The sequence below is a fragment of the Xyrauchen texanus genome, chromosome 22 (genome assembly GCF_025860055.1).
Source record: "Xyrauchen texanus isolate HMW12.3.18 chromosome 22, RBS_HiC_50CHRs, whole genome shotgun sequence".
Lineage (NCBI taxonomy): Eukaryota > Metazoa > Chordata > Actinopteri > Cypriniformes > Catostomidae > Xyrauchen > Xyrauchen texanus.
This window is the reverse complement of record NC_068297.1, coordinates 20641830-20661080: the sequence shown is the minus strand read 5'-3', so window position 1 is coordinate 20661080 and position 19251 is coordinate 20641830. Positions and strand designations below refer to the sequence as shown.

Here is a 19251-nt window from a genome sequence, read left to right as displayed (position 1 = left end):
AACGTGTTTTCTTGCATTTTGCAGAACAAGCATCAGTTCTCAAGCGAGCGATAGATTTAGCCTCAAATATCTGTGCCATTACATCAAAAGTATTGTTATTGAGGAAGCTAGCTACAAACATGTCAACAGTTTAACTAACTTTGACTAGCAAGATTCTCTTCAAACTGTTGCGTCACCATTGTAGCATTATGTTGCATAATTCATTTTGGAAACATTTTGGCACGATCAAGCTTGCGTAGCTAGAAAGCATATTTCAGGTATAACCATATGCACCTCAGCTGGGTAAAGTATCTCTTTTAATAAACATCTTTGCTGGAGCCATGGTAAAGTGGTTGGTGCACACTAAATCAAATCAAATCAAATCACTTTATTATCACACAACCTTATACACAAGTGGAACAGTGGGTGAAAGTCTTGTGGGCAGTTCCGAGCAACACAGCAGTCATGACAGTGACGAGACATACTGTATGTAAATTGTGTTGTGTAAATATGTTGTTTTTTGTAAATTGGTATATCAAATATAAATACAGTAGTTGTATTGTGTAGAGAATATAATTTATGACAGTCCAGTGTGAGATAATAAGATTAATAAAGTGCAGTGCTGATGTATATTGATCATGAGAGATCATGTGTTCAAAAGTCTGATTGCTTGGGGGAAGAAGCTGTCATGTAGCTGTCATGTGGCTGGTGCGGGTCCTGATGCTGCAATACCACCTGCCTGCTGGTAGCTGGAGTCTCTGATGATCCTCCGAGCTTTTTTCACACACCGCCTGGTATATACTGTATGTCCTGGAAAAAGGGAAGCTCACCTCCGATGATGTGTCTGGCAGTTCGCACCACCCTTTGCAGTGCTTTGCGGTTGTGGGCAGTGCAATTGCCGTACCAGGCGGTGATGCAGCCAGTCAGGATGCTCTCTACAGTGCTGGTGTAGAACCGTATTAGGATGTGGTGGTTAATTCCAAACTTCCTCAGCTGTCTCAGGAAGAAGAGGTGCTGGTGAGCCTTTTTCACAACAGCCTCAGTGTGGATGGACCATGTGAGTTCCTCAGTGATGTGGACACGAGGAACTTGAAGCTGCTGACTCTCTCCACCAGTGCTCCATTAATGGTGTTCCTGAAGTCCACTACAAGCTCCTTGGTCTTACTGAGGGAGAAGTTGTGCTCCTGACACAAGTGTGTCAGAGTGTGCACCTCCTCTCATCATTGTCAGTGATCAGACCTGCCAATGTCGTAATGATGGCATTGGAGCTATGTGTTGCCACACAGTCATGTGTGTACAGGGAATACAGGAGTGGGCTGAACACAGCCCTGCAGGGATCCAGTGTTGAGGGTCAGTGATGAGGAGGTGTTGCTGCCCATTCTAACCACCTGATGTCTGTCTGACAGGAAGTCCAGGATCCAGCTGTGCAGCGAGCTGTTTAAGCCCAGAGCCCAGAGTTTCACATCAAGCTTGGAGAGCACTGGTGTTGAATGCTGAGCTGTAGTCTACAAACAGCATTCTCACATATGTGTTTCTTTTTTCCAGGTGGGAGAGAGCAGTGTGTATTGTAGATTCATTGGGATCATCAGAGGCGTAGTTGTTACGGCAGGCAAACTGCAACGGGTCCAGTGAGGTGGGCAGCACAGAGCAGATGTATTCTCTGATTAGAATCTCAAAGCATTTTCTGATGATGGGGGTCAGAGCAACAGGACACAAGTCATAAAACAAGTGATTTTTGATTGCTTTGATACAGACACAATGGTGGATGTTTTGAAGCATGTTGGGACTAAAGACAAGGAGGCGGACCGGAACATCTCCCAGTCTGCATAATCAAAATAGTCTTGTAGCATAGATTGGTCTGACCAGCACTGGATCATTCTGAGGGTGGGTGCTTCCTGTTTCAGTTTCTGCCTGTAAGTGGGCAGAACGGAAGAGTGGTCTGATTTGCCAAATGGTGGGCGCGGGAGGGATTTGTAGCCATCCCGGAAAGGAGAATAGCAATGGTCCAAAACCCGGTCCCCTCGTGTGTTGAAGCTGATATGTTGGTGGTATTTTGGTGCGATTGTTTTCAAATTGGTCACAATGTACGTGGCCTCAGGGTGCGTGGTTTCCTGCTCACTTATACTCCCATACAGTTCCTTGAGTGCCGGTCTGTGTCGGCTTGTGGGGGGATGTACACGGCAGTGATAATGACTGCTGTGAATTCCCTCAGTAGCCAGAATGGTCGACACAGAAGCATGAGAAATTCCAGATCAGGAGAGCAGAAAGACTTGATAAAATGTACGTTCCTCTGATCATACCAGGATTTGTTGATCATAAAACATACACCACCTCTGCTTTTACATGAGAGGTCTTTCGCTCTGTCTGCTCGGTGCACGGAGAACAACGCGGGTTCGATGGCTGAGTCTGGAATCTCCGCAGACATCCAAGTTTATGTTAGACAGATAATGCAGCAGTCTCTTGTTGGAAAGAGATCGTTGTTGTCCAGAGATTGAGCGTTTGCGAGTAGAATACTGGGTAGCGTGGGTCGATTTGCGCGACGTCTTACTCTGATGAGAACGCCGGCTCTTTTTCCCCTTTTCCTTCTGCGTTTCCGTGGCTGGGCTGCCCAGACAAAGGGCTCCGCTGGCGTGTTTGTAAACAGTGGGTCGGCATTGAGGAATTTGAAGTCCGGTTTTCGGTGTGTAATTGCAGAACCAATGTCCAAAAGCGTTTGTCTGTCATATACAATAAGGTAGACAACAACCAAGACAAAAAACTGTAAACAAAACAAACAAAAAACTGCAGTGTTGTGTCGGAGCTCGCAACACAGCAGCCATACTCGGCGCCATCTTAACTGTGGTGCTCATGGTCTCTCTCTCTCTATCTCTTTCTCTCTCGCTTTCTTTCTCTTTCTCCCCCCTCATTTCTGTCCTCTCACTACTCTCTTCTGAAATAAAATTCTAATTTTTACTTTAAGAAAATGTGAGTGGTACTTGTCTGTGCCAATCTCACTGCCACAATTTTATTGTGGGTACCATGGCTTTCAAATGCAGTGTTTGCATTGCTAAGCTGTTACTATGGTGTTCTGGGTGGTTACTAAGTGGTTGTTTACTGGCCCAACTCAAAAGACCCCATCCTTAAGTCTCATCCCTTATAATATTATGGGCTCAGGTCTCTCCTTAGCAAGCACCATGAATTATAACAAGAATCTTGTTCACAGTTTAAATTGTATTTATTTATTTATTTATTTATTTATTTATTTATTTATTCATTAATTCCTTTCCTCACAGTGCTGATATTATTTATTTTTAAGTTTCTAATTTCTGTTAGGGTGAATGCACAAGGTATATTGTTGAACCCTTTGTCCTCATTCTCTCTTACACTAGATATTGGTGGTAGGCATCCAAAACCCTGTGTATCCTTGGTCAAAGTCCAGCCAGTCTCAGATGAAAGGACTGACCCACACCTCTATGTGTCAGCAGTTCTTTTTGTATGCCAGACCAATAGAATAGATTGTCTCTCTCCATTAATCAAGAGTTCATCTCTACAGCTAATGGATTCTACACATTTAATTCTGCCAGCGGACCCGGTTTGCCTGTGTGTGTGTGTGTTTCATAAAAATCTACCTGATTATCAATAAATACACTAATCTGATGAATACATTGACATTTTTATACAGCATAATCGCCCTTGATCAGCACATTATAACCCATAATGTGCTTGTTTGTGAAAAATATAAAAATGTAGGTTGATTCTCACACTACCATATTACTCTGTCAGCGTCTAATTAAGCTGAGCTCACCTGATCGTTAATATTTGTGTGAGATCGCTTACAAAGCAATCAGCCAGCCACTTTGATGGACGTACACCTGACTGTATATACTGTTTCTACTTGAATGGATAAATAAGAATCAAATTTGTCAAGGATTTTCCATTCAGCTGTCGTTTTCTTTTATTGCATCATTGAATTGTTGGCCACGTTTTATATTAGGTGGCCTTAACTGCTATGTACTAACATTAAATACATCCAAGACTATGTTTTTACTGTATATCTACAGGTTGTTCTGCAAAATTCCCACATTTGCTGCTACTGAGGTTGAGGAATGGGTAGGTTTAGGAGTATGGGTAGGGTTAAGGTTAGAATTAGGGGTTAGAGTTAGGTTTTGGGGCAAGGGTGGTGTTAGGGTTAGGGGTAAAGTTAATAGTTTAACTACAAATGTAATTAAATTCAACAACATGTATGTACATAATAAGTACATAGTATCAAATGGTTCAGTACATAGTAGTTAAGGCCACCTAATAAAGTGGGTCCGAATTGTATTCTGCTGCTGACCAACTTATAATAATATAAGATTTAATTATTATAAATGTATATATACTGGTGGTTTGCTCTGTAATGCTCAAATTTCAGGCCTATTTGAGAAAGTATGCAACTCAGCATGATCGGACCACACTTACAAGAAGCCATCTGACAAGCAGGACAAGCAGCTAACAGAGTTTAGATTTTAATCTCTTAGTACTTGCAATTTTTTTTTATCTCTTTATTAATTTATTTATAATCTTTTCTTCAATAAGACTGAGGGTGGTTTGTGGGAATTTTGATCAGTTGAAGGGGCTTCTCATATGTTCTGACAATACAGTATATAGTTCCACATCCTAAAGGAATATTCCATCCAAAATGGAAATTGTGTCATGATTTACTCACCCTAATGTCACTTCAACCCTATTTTACTTTCTTTGTTTCATGAAACACAAAAGGTGAATCTTTAAAAAGTCTTCACCGGGTTAATATTCCATAATGCAAATAAACAGCAATTCCAGCCTGTCATGCTCGAAAATGAAAAAGAAAAAAATGAAAAACATCATAAAACCACAGTAAAAGTAACTGATGCACTATATTCAAAGTCTTCTGAAGTTATATTATCATTTTGTGTTATAAACAGGATGAAATGTAAGTTGTTATTCACTCTCAAATTCCTGTAAATCATATTTATTCTCAGCACTTTGGCTGGGATCAGAGGTGTGCAATCAAACCGGTGAGAGATTCATTTGAACCAAGGCACCAGGTCCAGGGCACCAGGGCAGCAGATGTCCAAAAGAAACAGATGCTCAAACAGTCTTTTCAACATTACATCATCTTTATTTTTATGTTATAAACATTCAAACAATCAGAAAAGTACTGGAAAAAACATTCAAGACATTACTGTTGGAGATATTTAGAAGAAACAGCCAGCTAAAAAATTTGAAGACATTGTCAAACATCCTTTTTTGCATCTCCAAAGCTTTTCACATTTTCAAATGCATTTCAAAGAAAAGGAAAAATTTGGTCTAGTAAAATTTTTTAAATAAAGTAATCAGCAATCAGCTTTGGTAGATAAAGGCCTGACTTTTTATACACCGCTTCTGTTCATATGTATAAATAAGAATAACATTTGCCAGACACTTGCTATTTACAGTAGCTGGTGTTTCTTACATTGTGTCATTGAATTGCATACTACTGAATCTTCAACTTAATGTACCTGTGGTTTGCTTTGGATCTGCTCAGCTTCCAGGCCAATCTGAAGTACTGTGCAGCCCAGGCAGCACAGAACAGACTTAAAAGTAGCTATCTGACAAGCAGGACGAGCAGCTTACGAACTCAAGATTGTAATCTCCTAGTACAAGCAGATGGAAGTGACCTCTCACAAAGACAGCCACGTCCCCCCTCGCATACAGCAAGGGCTTTGAAGTATTCTTCTGAGCAGAGAGAGCAAGATTATGATGTGCAGGGGGATTGATTTGAGAGAGCGAGAAAAAGAACAAGTGTGGCGAGATCACTACCAGTGGACTCTTCGATGGAAACTCCTGTTTTCCTTTTGCTTGTGCGTGTTTGTTGTCTGTGTTTTCGTAGCGCTACCTCTGATGGAGATGATAGCTTGCATTGACTGTGAAGTTGTATTGTAATGCTTTTTGTTGGCTTCTTTGATTATATCATTGCTCTGGAGAGTCATGCACTGTTTATTTTTGTGTTATTTTCGAGTGTGTTGTCAGGAGAGTTTGTCCATGCTGGGCTAGCAGGGTCAAATCCACAGGCGTCATATGTCTTTCTCTCCATCTTTTATGCCAGGGGAGAAGTTTAGTGATTTCTCCCTGTGGATTGCTCAAGAATTTATTGACAGTTGGATGGCTATCACAGATTAAGGGAAATGTCGATCAGTAATGACCATCTACATGTTAGTATTGCAGTAAAGCCAAGCTTTTATGTCAAAAAAGTCGGAATGGGGGCTATTACACATGACAGGAGTGATCAAGGGACTGTGGACCGAGGCTAGCATTATTAAATACTGACTTCTCCTGTGATTTATGTAGAGCTTTGAGGAAAAGGTGACTTTTTAACCATTATATATTCTTTAGTCTCCCAAAACTCTTCCATTTATCTCTTAGTGTGTGTTGGCTACTTATTTCTCACTCCCAGCTGAAAAAAGAGGGGAAAAGCTCATGCCCTTAAAAAAATTAGAATCATGCTAGTATGGCAGTTCATTTTATAAACCGCCAAAAGCGGAATAGGTAAATTGGAAGCAATTATAAGATTTGATCAAAAAACTAAAAAAAAAAGCTGAGCTAGTTGTAGGTGACAGAGAATGATTCCTTGAGGGTACAGAGCTCAGATAAATTCATCAAGCTTGTTTATTTTTGCTTAAATGGGGAATTTTTACAAGTTTGTGTTCTCTCTCTCTCTCTCTCTCTCTCTTATTGCACAGTAATGTAAAACGTCAGCTAAATACTTCCATTATAGCAGAGGAGGAGAGATACATTTGCAGGCTTCCAGTCAATGTGCACTTCATGCCTATTGATTTCTTTATGATGCTACATTTCAGGCCCTTTAGATGGGGAAAGGGTGGAGGTTATGAACTCTGATGAGCCCCAGCACATACACATACACACCTACCTCCCCCTCCTGTTAAGGTAAAAGTCTATCTGGTCTAGAGAAGAGGTGAGAACTTGGGGGAATTAATTCCCTTTTAATTTGCAAGCAGGAGCGTATATCCTGCGGTCGATTGCATTACAGTAAGTGGTGGTGGCTAGGGACTCAGAGGCTTGGCTCTTGACCCCTTGGTGTGCACACATGCATGTATTTCTGACTGAATGCATTACAGCCAATATGCGGATGTGTGTGAGTGTAGAAGTAATGTCTATCAATTTATGTAACAGTTATGTGCTTTGGAATTAAATTATGGTCATTTTTGTTTTGCGTATGTTGTTGTTAAAGGTGAAGAGTGTGATTTCCGCACCACTAGTAGCCCCACAGAAGTGACAAACACTCACCCATCTTCCAAAGTTCTATCAACCTACAAATGGCTTACTTACTTACTTTGTCTCTGCATATTAACCCTTCTGTCGGTTTTTCAGTCAAGAAAGGCCAGTTAGAGTATGGTAGATATACAGTACACCTCCCTTTGGATTTAAACATGAACATTTACCTAGATTTGTTTTCCACACTGAACACAAATTTTTATAGTAGCATTTCATCTGGAAAGAGCACAATATATATATATATATCTCAGTGTTAGTACTATTCTTTTCAAGTAGACACACAGTAAACCCTTCATTTTGAGTGAAAAAAGATGATAATTGGAATACATTATAATTGTGTTCAATAAGTTTCTAACTAATTTAGTATCATGTGACCTTATTTATAAAGATGTTCATAGAATGATATTAAATTTTAACTAACAACAATTTCCTAAATTTTCTTTAAGAACAATTTATAAAATGTCTATAGTTATTTTTAAATTATTTATTTTATTGTATTCCTCTTTGTAATACATCTATTTATAAGGCTTTCACCAGCTTGACAATATGCTCACCCACAAATATTTTTGTCTGCCATTACTTATAAAATTGTATTTCTATTTTTGCTGCTCTGTTTTTTGCTGCCGAGCCAGCTTCCTGTGTGTTGAATCAATGTCTAGGCTTGCAGAGCAATCAATCCCCATTTCTGGATTAAGACCCAGACAGCCAAATCCTGGGCTTCCCTGTGTCAGCAGGGTACAGCAGTTCACACACACACACACACACACACACACACACACACATATAGAGTGAAATTATGGGTGGCGTCCTCTCACTTTGACTATGAGAGAGAAAAAAAAAATATTATACATTTTTTTTTACAAAACATTCCTCCTCATTTATAGTTTAAGTTTGATCTGTGAACCAAATCACTATGTATTACACTAACACCATGCTGTCAGTGATCCAGGAAAATTGGATCTGTATTTAGGAGCTTATCTGCAAAGTGATCATCATTTAGTTCCTGAAGATGTCTACAGGTCAGCGTGGTTCTGATCCTTTGATGGGGCTGCATATGGATGTTAAATTTAGTCTGTGTGTGTTCCAGGTCAGAACTTCAGCAGTGCTGAAGCACCAGACACGAGAAATGAAAGAGCTGCTCAGCTCTGGTAAAGCGGGCCAGTGGGTGTCCATTGGAGGACTGCTTCCATATTCTAACTACAGTGTACTGGTGAGGGCCTGTAACAGTCAGGGCTGTGTGGAGGGCTCTCCCATCAGCCTCTCTCTCCCACCAGAAGGTCAGTGCCACACACAACTTTCTTTAATAGAACATCATTCATATTCATCTGTGTATAATCTCTTGTACAGTGTCAATTGGTATGTGAGAGATATGTCAATTATATGTTGAGTTGCATACCTATTCGAGAATTGTAAACTTTGCATACCCATTCTGTATGTTCACTATAATAACCATTGCTTGACACCTGGTGTAGGCCTACATAATTTTCTAAATTGTGTAAAAATCATTCGCGAGACAAATTTTATTTTGTCTATTTTAAATTGTCTATTTTAAATATTCAGTGAGAGTGATGTGATTCGAATCATTAATATTGACATTTGTTTTTGTTTATGGCAATAGTTTTTTTGTGTGTGTGTGTGTGTGTGTGTGTGTGTGTGTGTGTGTGTGTGTGTGTGTGTGTGTGTGTGTGTGTGTGTGTGTGTGTGTGTGTATTTTGTTTTATTTAGTTTAGTTTTGTTTTGCTTTGCTTTGGGGCTTTTGCATTGTTAGACATAGATAGTAGAGAGTGACAAGAAATTCTTAAGGAAGAGAAAGCCAAAATGGTACGATGCAGGCCGAACTCAAATCTGTGTTACCTATGAGCTGCTCAACATGTCACAAGTGCCACCTGTTGCATCACCACTCCAACAAAATTTTTGAGTTTTTCTGTTATCTGTAAAATATTTTTTGAAACATAGATAATAAAATAGGGAATAGGTTGAAAGTTATGAAATCTAAATGATGCTCAGAAATGGTCAACAACTGCCTGAGAGCTGACAATATGATTAGCACATATAGTGATGAACCAAAATGCAGCAACGCTTGGGGTTTTGTACCCACCAAAATGGTGAAATCACCTCAGTTACTTAACTTTTTTTTTCTTTTCTTTTCGTTCCAAAACACATTTCTAAGTAAAATGTTGGTTTTCCTTTGCAAATATAATATTTAAGGCATTACATTTTCCAAACAAATGAAGACACAGCATGTTTTCATGACATCTCCTTGTATTTGATTAACAGACTGCCTGCAAATTTCACAGACCTAGCCCATCATATCTGACGCAGAGCTAGCAGGCTCTCTGCACTTCATGTTGAATCCCATGTCTCCACTCGGGCAGAGAGCGAGCTGTTTGATCAGGCTGAATCTTCTGGGCCCCGTAATGCTGCTTTGTATGGGGCCAGCGGGGAGACGTTGGACATCTGCTCGCTGACAGAGAACAATGCCCACTGCTGGTGATCTAAAGACATGCCATTTTCTGTCTATGGCAATGGCAGATAAAAGCATATGCATATAACACTAGATACTATAAGTTTATTGCCATATTAAGGAGCCACACTTTCTCATTGTTAAATTGTTGTTGATTTTAATTATGACTCTTATGGCTCCAGAATGTTCCTTTTTACAACCTTCTCAGGCAAATGAAAGGTAACAACTCATTGGTTAAGTAGGCCTTGGTCTATCCTTCCTTTACTTAATGGTGTGGGAACTTATTTAGCTAATTTACACAGAGAATGGCTGTTGGAAAGTATGTGACACGCACTGGGCTGTATGTGTTTAAGGGAAGGGTAAATTACCATGAAGGAAATAAAAAAAGATTTCTGCCTTCCCAACCCCCCTTTGTGTTTAGGGAGAAGGAATGGTTGTAGTAGAGTGGTCAATGGAAACTTGAATCTTAAGATGAGAGAGGCTGTTCACTGCAAATGTTACAGCATTATAATTCCTGTTCAACATTCGGCCTACATTCAGCCTCATTCTTCTTGCTTTTTCTTTCTCTTTCACAATTTTACCCTACAACTGTCATTCCTTTCGCTTCTCTTTCCTTTGGGGTCAATCGATAATAATTTGTATCTCATATGGCTAATATATCAAGGTAAGACAATGGGTAAAACCATAAACCTGTAGATTTTATGAATCATCAATAAGTTTACACATTATTTTTCTAAATTTTGGAATAAAAAATAAAAACAACTCAAACCACATGTAAGCAAATATTACAGGTTTTTTGTGTGAAAACAACATTTTTGGTTTGTCATTATCATTTTCAAAGTATGTGGTTCTAGAGAGTATTTTCAGAAAGTCTCAGACCCCACCCACACACGTATTTATTTGAAAATGCATTCATTTTGCTTAATTTACACCTCTCATCCACTCTAGAATGCAGTTTTTCGCTACGGTCTTGTCACGATTCCCTTGTTGTCTGCCCTGTGTTTCACTAGTCTTTGTTAAGAACTCCAATTCCCATGATTCCCGGCCCTCATCACTCTGTCATTGTTCGCACCTGATTGTCGTTTGTGATCATCCTGTGTCTGTGTATTTAAACCCTGTTTGTTTCTCCATTCCTTTGTCAATCGTTTAATGTTTCAGATGTGTTTATGTCCAGATGTTTGCGCCATTGCCTGTCTTGTTTGTAAAACATTTGTGTCATGTTTTAGTTTCAGGATGTTTCTTTTGTTCCTGTTTGTTTTTTGTCTTCACTTTGATTAAAAATAAAGAACCCGCAGTTAGATCCCACTCCTCGTCTGCATCCTTAACAGGTCTCCAAAACCGGATACTTTGGAAAAAAATTATGTTGGAATTTTAAATGAAAATGGATTAGTGTCAATTAGAGGTCTGCACAGAAACCCAAAACTGTGTGACCTTTTCAGTACCTTCAGGTTTTTAGCCCGAACCTGACCCAAAATCACTTACCTTCTTATTTATTTCTTCTCCAAGCAAGTACAGTATTTTTGCAATAGGTTGTATTTTGTGAAAGCATCATAGGTAACAATTATAACAGTATAGTAACAATAAACTTACACAGTTTTAACAAGGCGCGGCAGTCCCTCAGCACACTTGGGCAGAAGGGGAAAAAAAATTAGCTTACGTTTATCAAGCACCAAAACTTTGCTTGGTGCAGAACAATCTGGAATCATGTGTAACAATGTAACAGTCAATTAATACTTGAAGTTCTTCTTAACTTGGGTGTCTAAAAAATGACGTGGTGCACCGGTCAAAGACGTCCATCCAGCACATGTTCACATAGGAAAACAATAGAAAAACAGTGCAGACGTGTGCAAAAACATGTTCGGCCCCTAACTCGTCTGTTCACACATCTGTGAGTGAGAATGCATGTGTAAAAGGTTGGCTTGTTCTTTTTTTCACACTGTAAAAAAAAAAAAAAAAAACATTTTCTTCATTAGTATTTTGTATCTAAATATTCTTAAAACAAGATGCATTTACTTGACAAGCAAAATGGCATAAGCTACTAAGTCTTGTTTTCAGAGAAATCTGAGAAATTTCTTATGCCATTTTGCTTGTCAAGTAAATTGATTTAAATTCTTTCAGTGGAAAATAAGAATCTTTCCTTTTTTACGAGCGGGGCCCTTTGGTCTCTCACTATCCAAATTTCACTTCTTTGTGATATCGCTATTGTTACCCATCTGCTCTTGACAATTATTATTTCTTCTGTACATGAAAGAAGGATCATTTTTCTACAGGGAAAAGAAAATGAAGTTGCCCGGCACGTTTCATGAACAAACATCAGTGTTTGAAAACCTAGAGCTCTGACCCTGTCTCATCTCTCATGGAGGTGAACAGAGCACTCATTCCCAGAGGAGTGTGTATGGATTGAGGATTGATTCAGTGGAATGGGACATGGCCTTGCATGTTCTCAGATGATGAAGCTGACCTGTAAACGCCACTCCATGTTAATGCCTGGTCTTCTAATACAGACCAATCGGTCTCTGATGGCTCGGTTACAAGGAAAAGAAGAAAAAAAAAACAGTTAAAGTTCTGCAAAATTGTTCAAGTTCAACACAAAGACATAAGAAGTATAAATTTTAAATACCACACGTTTCCCTCCACTCTCTCAGTAGATCTTTTGGTTTTTCTTAGCTGAAGACTTGTTTCAATCTGTCCTTGTTATATCAAAGAACAGACAGAGAAGAAGGCTTAGGATACAGACGAAACATAAAAGTGCATAGTTTAAAATGATTAGTGACACTTTTGATATACCTGAGAAAGGAGGGAGGTGAAACAGAGGAAGCTTCATGCCAACTGTTTGATTAAATAAGGCTGTGAGGAATAACTCTTTTGTCAATGGAGTATCTATTGCTCCTGTAAGACTGTTCTTCTCTGTTCTGCTCTTCTCATCTCTCTACAAAAACTTTGTGGAATAATGTAAAGGATATCGTTCATTCCTTAGCTTGCAGAACATGCACGTTTATACCTGTGATTGTTATAAAGTTAGTAATTCGCTAGAGACTGTGGGTGGAATTCACTAAGAATGAATTGCTCCCACTGATTATTGTGGCATTTACTTACTTTAAAGCCTGATTCACTGAAGGAATTGAGGTACACTTGCTCACAAAATCGTTGATGAATGCAATTTGAACTGCGTAATTCCCAATGTAGCTGGTTGGTTCGTCGTGGCCTAAGATAATTTGTCTTCTTTTCAACATAATTTAGTGAGGTTTATGCTTAAAACAAGTAAACACTTATGGGGTAAGAAAAATAAACTTTTTTCAAAGGGAAAACTAGTTTCTTTTTTTTTTCCCCACAAGCATACTTTTTTGCCTTGTTTGAAGCATAAAGTAAAAAAAAAAATTGTCAGATTTCTCTGAAAAACAAACATTTTATTTTGCTTGTCAAGTAAATCTATTTTGTTTTAAAAATATTTGAATATTTTTACCCAAAAACAAGACAAAAATACTAAGTATTTTTACTAAGTAAAAACATTTTTGTTGCACTTAAATGTTGATTTCTAATCTACATCCGCCATATAGAGGGCAAAAGCGCCCACCCACTTATTCAGCCGTCTGGGGTCTGGGAGTATTTTCCCCATTCATTTATTTCATAGACTTTTCAGAAAATCCCCTATAAAAGAGTTGTAAGACATGAACCAAACCAACCAGCTCCAAGGTAAATCACAACAACATGAACTTTGTTTTGAGGCAAAAAAAGTATTTGGCAATCGCACAAGAAGACAAAGGTACAAGGCTGTATACTTATCATCTTTCCTGAGGGCATGGACTACAATCCCATGAAGCATTGCAAATGATGTCATTGAATATAAAACTATGGGAATATATCCAAATATTGATTTTAGGTTGTGGATTACAAGTATATCATTATTTGTCTATTGGATAAATTAATGCATTTTTATTTCCGGAAACCGACTGTTGTGCTCTATTGGGGTGCACCAATTTCTCCCATTCATTTTTATACAAGTGCTAAGTTTTGTGCAAAATAGTCTCTAATTGAGCCTATTTTACATGCAAAATAAGTGTGTTTGTGCTGAATAGGATGGCAATAACTTCCATGGCAATAACGTCCATGGTGCAGCAGTATTTTAGCACATTTATTATGTGGTTAAATTGGATTGTGGGTGGTTAGTTAATAAGACGCCAGTTTTTGCACTGAAATGCTGCCGACGAAGTGCCACAACTGCTTAGTGAATTCACCACTGTGTATGTTTTGGGTTTTAGTCCCAAACTATATGAAGTGGTGTTGGCATCTTTGAGCTGTGGCAATCTGTAGGGACATGGTCCAGACCTGTCCATATGCTCATCATCATCATTATGTTTATGACTGGTTGGCAGGGCTTTGCACTGTTTATTCCTGTCCAAGCCATAGCAGCAAAGGCAGATGGAGGAAGGTGCGAAATGGCTTTTATGCATGGGTCTGTCCAGCTAAGCCCCATCCACTCTTCTCAAAGCAGCATTTTCCCTCTGTCGAGCTTTTTCTTTCCTAATACAAGCACATGGACATTATGAAAATTGCAGCTTGGCAGTAAAACAAATTTTGGGCTGCTGACTTGAGTGATGAGACTGACCCCCGCTGAGCTCGCGCCACATCGCCACTCCTGCATGCCAGCCTACAGAGGATTGGGTGCATACACCCTCATTGTCTCTTTCTTCTCCGTTCAATCACACTGTCACCCTGTCGTCCTAAATGACGCATGGGTGCATCAAGCTTTTCAAAGTCCCACAACAGCTTGGCATATCCATACTGTTTATTGACATAACTGGCAGATCCATCGCTAATCAATCAAAGTATTAACATCTTTTTTTCCTTGACGTAATGTGGAAATAATGTGATCTCATTTTGTTTGTTCCTCTGTACACAAGGGACTGGTGAACCTGAATTCTGTCTTTTTCGCTCTCTGCTTTATAACCCTTTGTTTTTCAAACGCTTCGGCCATCACAGATGTGTTCTAATCTTATTCGTATTCTATAGAGGCAGTTCTATTTCATCATGGGCAAAATTACTTAAGTAATCAACAGTTATTGAGTTCTTGTGGCTGGACAAGAGGATGGCTGATTGAGAATGAGACTTCACTTAGAAAAAGGACTTCACTTGGAGCATTGGAGTGCTATATTATTGAGGCTGATACTGGCTAGATTGCTCCTCAGAATAGATAAGTTTTGCCTTGAGTCCTCCCCTAGCCCTGAGACAAGACCCTGAATCAAGTTGTTTTGATTTTTAATGGGCTAGATGTTTTCTTATGCTTCCAGGCAATTTTGTAATGTAGTGTCAATGTCTTGTAAATCAGAAAAGAAAATTAAGAAAATCATGAGATTTGCATTGCAATGCAGTAACACATTTCTGTTTATATTATCTATAATATTTATCATATAACATTATATTATATTATTAGTTTACAATATAATGTTTATACTTTAAGTAAATTGGGAAGGAGAAAATAATATATACACTCTTAGTGGTCTGTCATTTCACATATGTACATAACAGTACTTTGTAATTTCTGTCAATTTGATGGCACTTTGCCATCAAGACTATTGTAACATTTAGAAACATATACATATTTGCTTTCAAAGTATGTGTACATTATTTAATTTTCTGTCCTTGTAGTATAGAAAACTTGAAAAACAAAGTATGTGTGTGCCCTGACCAATGAGATTGTGTTGAGGTTGTAAATAGAAGCCTCAGTATTATCCCCAGGGTTGCTGGCTCATTGAGCTAGAAGCAAGGCAAGACTTAGAAGGGGCCAGGAAGTCCTTGTAAATCAGAGGCACAGAGAGCTGACCACACCATTAGACAAGTGCCATTCCCATTTCCCGCCTGTCTCTTGACTCTCTCTCAAAAAAAAACAGAGGTATTCTCCCTCTGGTCTATGTCTCTCCCTCTCTTTCAGTGTCTTTGTGTCTGTAGTTCTCTGATATGCAAAGATTAGAGATAGCCCCTTGATGCCTGCGCTGGCAGAATTTTAAGTCTTTCTTCAAAACAGAAGAGGAATGCAAATCATAATTATTATATGAACTTTACCATATATACATTTAACATGTTCTTCAGATTAACATTTGTATTATTTGCTCCTCAAGCATGACACATAACACAACAAAACATTAATGTACAGAGTAAATCATTATCCCCTTTAAACACCATTATTTCCCTTCCCCCCTCCCAATCCCCAACAAACATCTGTGTGGCCAAGCCCAAGTACACACGCATATATATATATATATATATATATATATATATATATATATATATATAATAAATACACATTTAAAACTATAAGTCCCTCTCCACAGCCTCTCCCTGAGAACTCTCCAAAAATACCAAGTAACTGCCCCACTTTTTTTTTTAATGTATGTGCTTATCCCCTATATTAATGACTGCCCCATCGCCTAAAATACAGATTCTGGGGCAAAATTACATTTGAGTGCCCAATACGTCACACATAAAGCTCTCAACATAAATTCTTGGATCTTAACACACCACCAAAAAACATGGGTTGTGTCCCCATCTTCTGATTGGTATCACCAGCAGGTGGTGTCTGTCTTTAAGAATAGATCTTAATTTAAGGCACACCCTTGCATCTCTAGATAGTATACTAACACACAATCCCTCCTCCAATACAAGTTTAAATCTTTCTCCCATAATCTCTTGAGAGAAGTTGAAGCTCCATCCCCCAGACAGGTTTTAATACACTGATGCCTCATGACCATTTGCAAGAGCAGTAATCACCACTCCCAGAGTATCTGCTGCTTTAGGGGGGTTTATGCTACTCCCAAAAATATTACAAAGCAGGTGGCGCAGCTGTAAATACCTAAAGAATTGAGACCTGGGAATCCCATCATTTTTAACCATATTTTTAAAGGATCTCAACACTCCACTCTCATATAAGTCAATTTTATTTGGAACAAAAAGGAAGTTGTCTAAAACAAATGTACTTAAGGTCACATGCAATGGCACTGAAATACTGTCTCAGAAAAGTGTTACATACTTGGGGTTAACATTAGAGCAGTCATTAACTTGTAAATCCATTGCTGACAAAATACTATCCAAGTGTGCAGGTAAATTGAAATTCTTGTATCGCAGAACAAGGCATTTCGATTTTTCTTTAAAGAAATTACTGGTTGTATCATTGATTCAATGTCATTTCGATTATGCATGTTCTGCTTGGTACTGTGGATTATCAGTTAAACTTAAAAACAGACTGCAAGTGATGCAAAATAATGTTATCCGCTACCTGTTAAATGCACCCCCGGACCCATATTGGTAGAGATGCTTTTAAAAGTGTAGGACTGCTGCCAGTACATGTTAGAGTGGAGCAGTTAAAGTTGAATCATATGTATAATGTCATTAATCTGCTCCCAAATATTTATACTCCCAGATAAAAATGGTTAATTCACAGCACAATCATAATACTAGGGCCAGTGTCCGTTCTTGTAAAGTGCCCAGAGTTAATAATACAGCCAAAAGTTCTTTTTTTTATACAGGTATAATATTGTGGAATAATTTACCGCTTTCCCTCAAAAATATAAATACTAGAGGGGCTTTTAGACATCAGGTTAAGGCTTTTTTATGGAATAGAGTAGCCAATCTTTTTAATTAGAGTAGACTGATTATTTTATGTGATTTATGATTTTAGAATGCTTTTGAACTTTGGATGATTTTGTGCTAAATGTTTTTGTCTTTGTCTTGCAATAGGTATTCGTTTTGTGTTAAATGTTCTAACACCAAGGACCATGTTGGAAATAAGTGTTTACACTTTAACATGTTATCCTTTGGATTATGTTGTCTGTCAAATCCAAAATAAATCAAATCAAATCAAAATTAAGTCACCGAGCTCATTAACCTCCCTCACAATGCATTCTGTCCAACAGAAAGGGGACTTATTATTGCATAACTTTGGGTTCAGCCTTATGCTTGAAGCAACATTTAAAAAATGTCTGAATTAAACACTCTGGACACTTTTGTCCATACCACGTGCAAATGTGAGATAATGGGGTATAGCTTAGCTTCTCCGGTTAGTTTGATAGAAAGGCATTAGAAATTGTGAACCAGGGACAAGAACTTCATGTTCAATACAAAAACAGGGAGCTACTCTCTCAGTTGGAAGATTCCAATGAGCCAAATGTCTGAGACAGAATGCATAATAATAAAACAAATTCTTGGGTACGCATAGCCCACCTTTGTCAATCGGCCTATGCAGTTTACTGAAATGTAATCTGGGACGTTTACATTCCAAATGATGGACTTCACTATGCTATCAAATTACTTGAAATATGAGAGGGGGACATCCATAGGGAGGGATTGTAGCAGGTATTGATTTTTGGAATACAATTAATTTTAATAACATTAACCTTCCCAATCATAGATAAATGTAATGAAGCCCATCTGCTAACATCACTTGAAAACTTTTAATAAAAAGGGTCAAAATTAACTCTATCATACAAATTTGCTGGGAATAAAATACCCAAATACATAATGCCCTGTTTGGGCCACTGGAAGGCGCCTAGCTGAAAAGCAGTTACCGTGCAGTATGCTGTCAGGGTCAAAGCTTCGGATTTAGACCAATTTACTCTGTATCCTGAGAACTTAGATAAGGTATTAATAATTCTGTGGAGGCAAGGCACAGATCTAGCAGGGTCCTTTCTCAGCTGCTAATGGTTCCAGGGTAAGACAGAACAATAAGAGGGAAAGAGGGCAACCCAGCCAGGTGCCCCTATCCAGAATAAAATAATCTGAAATTAATCAATTTAATTGTACCACTGCTACTGGGTGTCTATAAAGTAACTTAATCCACCCAATACATTCCTGAACCCATACATTTTCAAAATCTTAAAAAGATAATGCCATTCTACCATATCAAACGCATTCGGCATCAAGTGAATGCGACCGGAGTCTGATCATTCACCAATGACCCACATGATATTGATGAAAAGCCTAATGTTATCAGAAGAGCTATGGCTGAATAAACTGAACCTGATCTATATGTATAAGAGATGTCATAACTTTACTTAATCTGTGTGGCAGCGGGGGCGTGGTCAAGCGCTCATCTGGGGGAGAAAGTGGTAAGGGCGCTTGCACCTGAGCTAAATTATGTCGAACACCTGTCTCTAATTTCAGTGAGCATGGGGAGAGCAGCATAAAAACAACCACAGAACCTCCAGTCAGGAGAGAGAGTCTGACACATAGAGACCAGATGAGAAGCGGATGAGTTTGAAAAGCTGTTGTGTTATTTTGGAAGCTGTAAAGAGTGAGAGTTGTTTAATTAAAAAGCCTTACCTTTTATTCAAAGCCCCTATTTCCCGTGTCCTCCTTCCCTCCTTGTGAGAAGTTTGTTACAATCTGTTTTTAAAATATCTAGCAATATCTTTTGACAGTATATTTTAACATCTAGCTGGATTAGGGAAACTAAACGGCAACTCTTACATTCGCTTGGATCTTTGTCCTTAATTTTACATGTTCTTAAAATGCATTGCTATCTTTAAATAATGATTATATAA

General features: G+C 38.5%; 1 pseudogene; it reads left to right on the top strand.

The window, feature by feature from the left end:
* Positions 1 to 19251, top strand: part of LOC127662676 (usherin-like) — a 388775-nt pseudogene that overhangs the window by 207057 nt on the left and 162467 nt on the right.